The following is a 10326-nucleotide window of genomic DNA, read 5'->3' on the forward strand; positions in this document are numbered from 1 at the left end:
TGTTGGGAGCAAGACATAACCACAGCAATAATATATGTTGCAAATTGATAATTCATTTCAATAACCTTTTTTGCTTGTTCTGTAAATCCAGAAACACGTTAAACGATTTCTAAGTAAAATCATGGGAGACGCAGTTCATTAAATCCCAGGGAATAATTCCAGCCACATTCTGTTATAAAGGAAATACCCAAAGGATTAAATATTTCCACAACGGATGCAGAATATCTCATTATACATAATATATTTATGTTAGGATTTTGCAATTGTAATTGCTGTAGCAAATTATGTAAACTGACTCATTTTTTTTTACAAATTAGTGACTCCCCCTTTGAAATAATTGAATAACGTGAAAGTATGTATTGCTGAATGAAATTATTTTCAATAGAACTTAAATTATTCACAGTCGAGTGGCTACAACAATGCATTTCCATTACAATTTAAATGTGTTAAAACAATTGGCATATTCTACTAAAAGCTATAAATGAGGTAAAACTGTTTAAAATTTAATTAGTCCCCTTTATCTATTCCTCACTTACACTGTGACTATAGGTGTACCATCTCTTGAGCTAAGAGCTGAATCATAGCTAGGATGGATTTGCAAACTATTGCAGATTATCCGACATACTCATGACCTTTGCTCAGAATTGAAAATTCATATTGCTTTTGCCATACAAAGGAAGGATTTTACAGGCCCCCTTGCAAGCGTTTTTTGGTGAGCATGTTAGCAGTGTTGGGAGGGAGAGGCTTATAAAATATGACAGATGGCTAATCCAACATCTTCCTGTACATGCCCTGAACCAGAATTAATAACATGGTGGACGCGAAGGTGTCGAAGTCAGCAGCCATGCACCACTAAAATGGGCACTTGAGCTTCTCAAAAAGCCAACTGTACTAAATAACTTGTTTGCCATACTGCAGTTGGCATAGGCAAATGGGTAAGAATATGGAATCTGCTTTTCTTCACTATTTAGTGGAAGAAAGCAAAAGACAGGGTGCATGTTTTGGGAAGTGCCTGATGGGCATTGAGGCACCCTCAAAGATGGGATCAGTTTCACTATTGCCTTAAGAGTGATGTCCCTTGAAGAAGCTCAACATGCCGCAGTTTTAAGTATTTAAAGTACCTGGATGTTACCGCATGAACAGAAATCAGTGGTAGTCTCATGGTAACATTCTAGACATGCCATGTCAAGAGACCACTATGCACTGTCTGTATTAGGTGAAAGTGGGCTTTTGCCCGAAACGTCGATTTTTCTGCTCCTCGGATGCTGCCTGACCTGCTGTGCTTTTCCAGCACTACTCTAATCTAGCTACTGCCTGTATTGGTTTAGTTGTAAATAAACAGAACTCATTCGCCTTAAATGGAGATCAGACAAGAATCTTACTGCAATACAATTCTGCTCCACCTTTGTGCTTCTACTTCTGGCTTTCAAAACTCATCACGTTGCCTTCCTCCTTAGCGGTATTCAGTCTATTGTATCTGTACCAGCCTCTTTTGAAGAGCAATCCAATTAGAGTCATACAGCATGGAAACAGACCTTTCAGTCCAAACAATCCATGTGGGTCATAACCCCAAACTAAACTAGTCCCCCAGCCTGTGCTTGGCCCATATCCCTCTAAGCATTTCTTTTTTGTGCACTTATCTAAATATCTTTTAAACATTATAACTGTATCTATATCCACCACTTCCTCTGAAAGTTCATTCTATACATGAACCACTCTGTATAAAACAATTACTCCCACTCTCCTTGCTCTTTTTCCATTATCCAGCATTTCATTTTAATCTTGTGAATATTCAGTCAGCTCCTGCTAAAACATTCCATTTATTTCAGCCAAGGGTCAATCTTATAAAATTTCAAAGGGGCAGGGCTTCCCCCCAATAGGCCCTGGTGATTTTTCTCACACAATTTTACACTGCTCACCTCATTAAATAGTGCATCTGTCGTTCATCATGATGCTCTTACATGATTTTGTGGACTGCGGAGGTGGAAGTGCTTGCTTGTGCTGGAATTTTCTGGTATTCATGCTGTGGGCACTATATAACAATCCTTGCTGTGCACCATTTCAGATGACTGCAAGTCAGGAACTTCATGAGCGTGTCATGGTGCAAGTGATAAGTTGGCTTCCCACTTTGCAGATGGGAAGCTGGAGGTCCGAGTAGGTCCGGGATGGTGGAGAAGATTACAGGAAGCTATAGACAAATCAGTCACAGATGGACAGATCATTTGCAGAATTTAACCTTGAAAAATATGATGTGACACACTTTGAAAAAACCAACAAGACCAGGGATTTTGGGGTGCTTCTGCGCAGATCCCTAAAGGTGACAGAACACATTGATGGGTGGTTAAAAAGGCACATGGGACACGAGCCTTTATCAATCATGGTAGAGATTACATGGGCATGGAGGCTTGATAAACTGTAGAGAACTTTGGTTAGGTCACAGCTGGAGTGCTGTGCACAGTTCTGGTCATCACAGTACAGGAAGCATTTGTTTGCATTGAAGGGGGTGCAGTGAGGGTTCATCAGAATGTTGCCTGAGATAGAGTATTTTAACAATGAAGAAAGACTGCATAGACTTAAGTTGTTTTCCATGGAGTAGAGAAGGCTGAGGAGCAACCCTGATTGAAGTGTGTAAGATCATGAGGGGCATGAGGAAATATTTTTCACGGGTACCTACAGCCACCATTCGGGACTGGAATCTCAAAGTGGGATTCAGAGCCATCAGCACCTCAATCCCCGAGGCATGGGCAGGGACAAAGCTAGACACAGGTTTTGTCATGATAGACCCTATAATGGTGCCCGGAACAGGGCAAAAGCCCCACTGGCAGTACCCAATCAAGCCTGAAGCAGAGAAAGCAGTCATGGAGATAGCTAAAGGACTAGTAAAACTGAGAGAAACCACAAGTATAATCAAGTCCCCAACATGGCCAGTAATAAAGCCTGATGGGAGCTACAGATTCACCATTGATTATACCGGGCCAAACAAGGTCACCCCTAAATTGCATCCCATTGTAGCAGACCCCTCCACAATTCTAAATGGATTGGCCCCCGAACACAAAATTAGACAAAACTAATGGATTCTGGTCCATCCCTCTATAACCTAGATCCCAGAATAAATTCACCTTCACAGTAAAGGACATACAGTACGCATGGACTTGCCTGCCACAGGGGTTTCCACAACAGCCTCACTATTTTTCACCGAGTGATGAGCGACATCCTCAACAAAATAGATTTACCAGAAGGGAGCACCGCCATACAACATGTGGACGATATCCTGATTGCTTCGGAGTCTGAATCAGGACACCAGGAAGCTTTATACCTCATGTTGCACAATCTGGTAGTCACAGGGTTAAACGCCAACCCTGCCAAGGCACACATTGGACAAGCACAAGCTCTATACCTGGGACACCTTATATCCCAGAGACTCAAGGAAATGCCAAGCGACCAAAAGAAGGCAATTCAGCGAATGCCATGACCCATTACTGTAAAGGGAGTGAGAAAGGTCCTGGGGTTATTTGACTATAGCCGGAGCTTTATACCAGAGTTCGCAAAATTGGCTGAACCGATTCAAAAACTAATCAAAAAGGGCAAGCCAGCTTTGGAACCTGTGACCTACAGACCAGAACAGGAAGAGAATTACAGTGAGCTAAAAACTTGGCTAATAACGGCCCCCGGGCCAGGGCTGCCAGATCCCAGTAAAGACTTCCACATACATTGTCATAATCAGGGAGGATTTTACTCCGCAATGGTCACACACCCCATGGTGGCTGGAGAGGTCCCGTAGGGTATTACTCTACCACAGAAGGACCAGTAGTTACCAGGCTGCCTGGATGCCTAGTGACCTTAGACTGTGCTGCTTGGGCAGTGAGGGTCAGTGAATCCATAGCAATGGCAGGGTATGCCATCCTCTACACCAAACACAGCCCAGTGGAAATATTAAACACCGGGCAAAGTGGAAACCAGTTCTCCTCACACCAAGTCTGTCCGTGGTAATAGTAAGGGATACGGGAGAAAACCCAGCCGAGGGAATCCTGGACACAGGGGAACCACATAAGTACGGAGATGTAGATGGGGATAAGATTGGGGAAGGGTAAAGGATACACCACCAACACAGCCCAGGAAATCCTCTTCGTGGATGGGTCATGGAAATATATTGCGGGGTGGCCCCAGACAGGGTGGGCTGTGGTAAACAATAAACGAGAGACCGTTATGTCAGGAAGGATTGAAGGATGTCAGTCTGCACAAGTGGCAGAGATAGTAATGCTAACCAAAGTACTTGAGCTGTCAGAGGGGAGAATTGTGAACATTTATACCAATAGCCCAATATGCCTTTGGTGTGCAGGACTGCATGGTTGCATAGGGGAGAAGAGAGTTCACCACCACTGGGGGAACCCCCATCAAACACCAGTTGAGAATCCAAGCATTGCTGAGTGGCAGTGAACAGCCAAAAGAGGCTGCAGTGATAAAAAAATCAAAGTGCATCAAAAGGAGCCAGGGAAAGATAGTCCAGACTGACTGCAATTTAATGGGAACCAAGCCACAGACTCAGCAGCCTGACAAGCCTTAGAGCAAGAAACCACTCATGAGGTTCCAATAGCAAAGACAGAACTAGCGGAAGATGCTATTCACATACAACAGCTGCAGGAGGACCTCCCACAGGCAGAGAGAGAGAGAGATGGAAAATGCAATGAGCACTTAAGGGGGAGGACGGTATCTGGAGGCAAGCGGACAAGGTGGTAGCACCAGCGTGCATACAAAACACCTTGCTCAGGCTGCACCATGGGCTCTCACATACAGACAGGGAAGGTATGATAGCAAGTCTTGGGAGAGAGTGGTGGTAGAAGAAATACAGCCAAACTCTGCCGCAGATGTGTGGTTTGCTCACAGCACAACCCAGGTAGACCCATAAAAGTTAGGATGGGACACAAACCAAGGCCAAATGGACCCTGGGAAAACCTCCAAATGGATTCCACAGGGTCACAACCATCTTCCCATGGGAAAACGTATTGTCTGGTCATCATAGACCAGTTCACCCAGTGGGTAGAGGCATTCCCCACCTATAATGCTACCACTGTAGCCAGGCTTCTAGCAGAGGAGGTAATCTTTGGGGTGGGGGGGGGGGATGGGTTTCCCCTACAGATCAACTCTGATCAAGGGACACATTTCATGGGCAAAGTGATGAAAAAGTATGGCAGCTACTAGGGATAAAACAAAACTTTCATATCCCCTATCACCCCAAGAGCTCAGGGATGGTAGAGAGAATGAACAGAACCCTTAAAAATTGTTTTAGCTAAGGCCATTCAGACATTAGGGAGGACATGGGCTGAAGTGCTGCCAGCAATACTAATGAAATTAAGAGCCACCATGAACCAGGCAACCAGACTAACACCCTCCGAATTAATGACCGGGCGAGCAATGCAATTATCAGAGACCAGTATAATGGGTGGGACTGATGTAGGTCCACTATAAGATAAAATTCGGATATATGCACTGGAATTAAGCACCCAACTAAAAGGGACGTGTAAATTCGTAACTGAGAGACAAGAGCAAAAGGACAAGGCAGGAGAACTCGAAACCTTCCTTGAGGTCCCAGTACCTGGAAGCCGCATCCTCGTACGAACCCTGCCTGACAAACCAAGCTTTGACCCAAAATGGAATGGGCTGTATGAAGTTACAATCAATGGTGACATCTGCGCCTGCATAGATCTTAGGGGAAAAGGCACATGGAAGCACTGGACCCAACTCAAACCGTATAAGGACGCCTATGAATGAACTAATATGGTTGACCATTCCCCAGGCACAGATGGGAAATGCGAGCAAGAAGGTGACCAAGGGAGACCACCATGACCACAACCAAGCAAACCACTCAGAGGCCTAGATCAAACTGCTGACAAGACACAGCAATCACCTACTGCTGCCAACCTCTGGTTACCGTTGTAAGAAAAAGGAACACTGACAATTAACCTCATTAAACTTTAATCATGTACATACTCGAATATATATTACTGTTTCAAAGTGTTGCGATAGTCGGACGCCTGTCGGGATTTGAGGATAACCTCTTTTACAAAACCCACCTAAATTTACATGGGAACTGAACTATCTATTACCCACTGGCATGATCGGTTGAATCCTTATTTGTGGCCACCCCTGGGTGGACCCCTCGCGACTTAATCACAATAGATAGCTCAGGAGTGCCATGTAAAGGACAACTAGGGAAATACGAAAAGGGGCTCCAGGGTAGGTGTGTGGAATTGGTCAAGACCACGGCCCATGGGCTCAGGCACACCAAACAGAGGGAGAGAAAGACCTATTAAACATCACTGATAACCCACTCTTTTTCACGGATCAGGAATGGGTATGTGTTTATGCACTGGTACCTAGGAGTAGTTCATACGTGCAGACACAAGGAGTACTCACCTGCACTGTACAATCACCCGGGGACGACTTACCTGCACCTGCAGCAAGCAGGCATGCTTGAACATGACCGCGGGAAGACAGTTCATATGCAGACAGTGCAATGGCACCTACATAAGCTCTGCCACATGAACGTACCTGTTTGATACCTTCCAGCTGGTAGGAAAAAACAGGGAGTTAGAGGCGAGATGGAAGACAAACAGGCCCAGGAACAGGACACTGAATGCTATGAAGGAGCAAAGGAATTTGTTTTCTTAGTTAAGGGGATTTATGTGACAGACACACCAAACCTCCTGAATCTTTTCGCAGTAGGAACGATAGGCCCCCTCATTGTACCATGCCCCAGCAGGGAACATGTTTGGAGGAGGATAGTGACCTCCTCCATCAGCCAGGAATTCTGTGCTGATTGGCAGATCCCGACCATGCTGGGATAATCACTGGGGTATTGGTGTTTGGGATCTCTGTCTTTGGGTGGTGGGGGAATGCAGCAAGGGTCGTCAGCGCTAGAAACCGAACCTACATTGTGTGTGGATTGGCAATCTTAGGGAACAATACATCAAAGGCTCTAGAGGCAATCAATAGCGAATTGACTGAACTCAGATTTTACGCACAGCAGACACATTACGTGGTGGATTATCGATTGCCCAGCCACGGCTACTATGTACAATCATTGGTGACAAGTGCATAACCCATGTCATTGACGAATCTTACAATATTACACAGGCGATCAAAAACATTCGAGATCAGCTAGATGACTTCAGACAAGGAGCCACAATAGGACAGAGCTGGCTGGAACAGATGATAGGAAAATCCTGGGGACCCTATTTGGCACATGGGTGTGTTCTCCTTATTTCACTCATACTGGTATTTTGCCGAGGCCTTGGGTATTTAAAGTTTTGCTGTAAGGTGCTACTGACGTTAGCTCTGCCAGGAGCAAGTGTCACCCCCAATGAAACTCACACTCCTTGACACTCCTTGGGATGGAGAGACCTTAGACAAGGCCTACCTCTTCGTGTGAGTTGGGTGGTCTGTGGGAGATCTCCGAAGTCACCTCCTTGACTACAAAAGGGGAGTGAAGTGGGAGTTGACATGGGGCATGCTGACATGGGGCACACAGACCAAAGATTGCCACTGAGCCAAAAACTGGTCACTTAGCACACAAGATGGCTGCTGAGCCATTACATGGAAAGGTACAGCAAAGCAAACACAGATACTGCCTGTGGCTAGCAGGATACCAGCACAATAGACACAAAGCATTGATAATTAGTTTAAGGTGGGTGGAGGAGACAATACTCATCAGTAACATCTACTGCCCGCCGAAGTGTCTGAGTCCAGCCACCACCTTCAATAGAAATGTTAACTATCTGAGACTGTTTGTATACAAGTGTTAATACCTTAGATTTGCAGTAATGGGAAACGATCTTCCTTCATAGGAAGAATGATCACGACCAATTACTGCAGAAATGGACTTCTGTGTAGCTGCTGAAACTGACAATGACTCTGCAACATTCCTCTCAAGCTGACAATAACTGTAATGTTTTCTGTGAACAAGCCATGCTGCACAAGCAAAGACTTAATATATGGACCGTTATATCATGAAATGTATAAAATATTTGCTCCAAGGGTGTGAGAAGGCTCACAGTTGATAGCTATGCTGCCGGACATCTATCACTCCTCCAGAGCTCATGTTTCTTTGTACAATAAACTCTGTTGTTGAATCCAGATTCTGACTCTGAGACTGGTGATTTTCCCCACAACACTTCCCTCAGATTGCTGTTGCTACCACTATGTCACAGAATCACATAATTAAGATGCCAAAAACTTGCACAGCCTATAATGTTTATAATGGCTTTCCAATAAACATTATGACTTTGTGTTATTCACTTGTCTTTTCCCTGTCACCTGACTCATTACTTGATTAGAAACAATGCCCCCTTGAGTTCCTTGGATTGGTGACGTCATCTCACGATGTGACATCATTTCCTGTGGTGATGTCATTTCCTGTTCTTTTTCTCAAGAGGTGGTAAATGGTATCCAAGTCAATGTGTATGTTGATAGAGTTCCAGTTAGAAGCTATGCTTCTAGGAATTCTTGTGCATGTCTCTGTTTGGCTCTTCCTAGTGTTAGCGCGGATGAAGTGATCTCAATTCGAGCCCAGAGTGCGGTTCGACAATCGGTAATTTTATTGAAGTGTTTAACGCCAGCGGAGACCAACCGAGGTCTGAATCTTGATCGCTCTCCTCTTTCCCGCGCGATGTTACAAGTTATATACTTCATGAGTCAGGATGTAGGAGATTGGGTGTGAATGAGTGTGAATGGTGGCTGGAGTATGTGTGAATGTCAAGCTTCCTGCTGTCCTCGGAGAGTCGGCAGCATACACAAAAGTTGTGCTGTTTATCTTTATGTAAATGGGTCCGGGTGCTATCTGCTTGTCTCTCCGTGAGGGCTGGAGGCTAGCACCCCCCCTTTGTTACTTCCAAAGTGTCTGTTAGGTTCATCCTGTTTGTTTAGTGTTTTGTGTAGGACTGTTTGCATGATCAGGTTATGGGTGTGTGTCAGTTGGAACCTCGACGAGATTATAAGGTGGGTTTCGATCTGTGAGTCATGACCATTGTCTGGAGTCATGACTAGTGTCTGGTCTGGTGTGTATTTGGATCTGTCTTTGGGCCCCCCTCTCCCAATCACGTGGTCGGACTGGCAGCTGCTGTCTTAAAATGAATACTGTTTGCTTTAAAATGGATACTGCTGGTTCTCCCGATGTGGGCCTTGCTCCACGGTAAACACGGGGCGGTTTATCACCCCCCTTCACTAGGATGAATATGTTGTCCCAGTCGAAGTGGTGTCCTTCCTCATCTATATGTAAGAATACTAGTGAGAGTGGGTTATGTCTTTTTGTGGCCAGTTGATGCTCATGTATCCTTGTGGTTAGTTTTCTGCCTGTTTGTCCAATGTAGTGTTTGTTACAGTTCTTGCAAGGTATTATGTAAATGACATTAGTTTTGCTTGCTGTCAGTCCAGGGTCTTTCAAGTTCATTAGCCGCTGTTTTAGCGTGTTGGTGGGTTTGTGGGCTCACTGAAGATGTTACCTAGTATGGTGATGAAACGTCTGAAAACAAACCTTCCAGCTCAGTGAGCAAACCTACATCCAGAATCTCAACCTGACACACATACCTTCTCAAAACTCACTAATTTGCTACATTTGTCAGTCACATTAAATTGTAACCTCTTGTTTGTGACTTTTTTTTCCAGTTTCTCCCTAACTACTCTATCCAGACCTCTCATGATTTTGAACACTTGATCAGATCTCCTCCTCACCTCCCCCAACCTCTCCATTTCATCATCATTGTTGCTAAAACCATTCTTGTAAATCTCTTCTGCTCTGTGTCCAATGCATTTTCATGCTTCCTTGTGGACCTCAGTACTGGAAGCAATATGCCAGCTGAGGTCCACAAATGTTTGACATAAGTTCAGCATCAGCCTCTCCACTGTGCTCTAAACTCTTACTAATAAAGCCCAGAGTGTTCAATGTTTAATTAGCTGCTCTCTCCAACTGTCCTGTCACCATCAGTGATCCATACACACACGCATCCAGATCCCTCTGCTTTTGTGCTCTTTTAAGTATTATCACTGAATCTATATTGTCCATCTATGTACATCCTACCAAAATATCCATTGATCTCAAGACCAGATATTCTGGGCTATTTTCTGTGTGTAGCCTAAAACTGCTTGGGCAAGAATTTTAACCAATGGTATAACATGTTTATTTGTTACATTGAAAAAAAGAATACTCAATGAATCTAGTTTTTTAAAAGATCCCAATGACCTTCATGTAAGCAATGTCACTAAAGACTGAACTACGATCAGATACTGAAGTGAACAATACTATGGAGCTCTGATGAAGAGTCATCTAGACTC

This window comes from Chiloscyllium punctatum, chromosome 9, assembly GCF_047496795.1.
Source record: "Chiloscyllium punctatum isolate Juve2018m chromosome 9, sChiPun1.3, whole genome shotgun sequence".
In the NCBI taxonomy this organism is placed as follows: domain Eukaryota; kingdom Metazoa; phylum Chordata; class Chondrichthyes; order Orectolobiformes; family Hemiscylliidae; genus Chiloscyllium; species Chiloscyllium punctatum.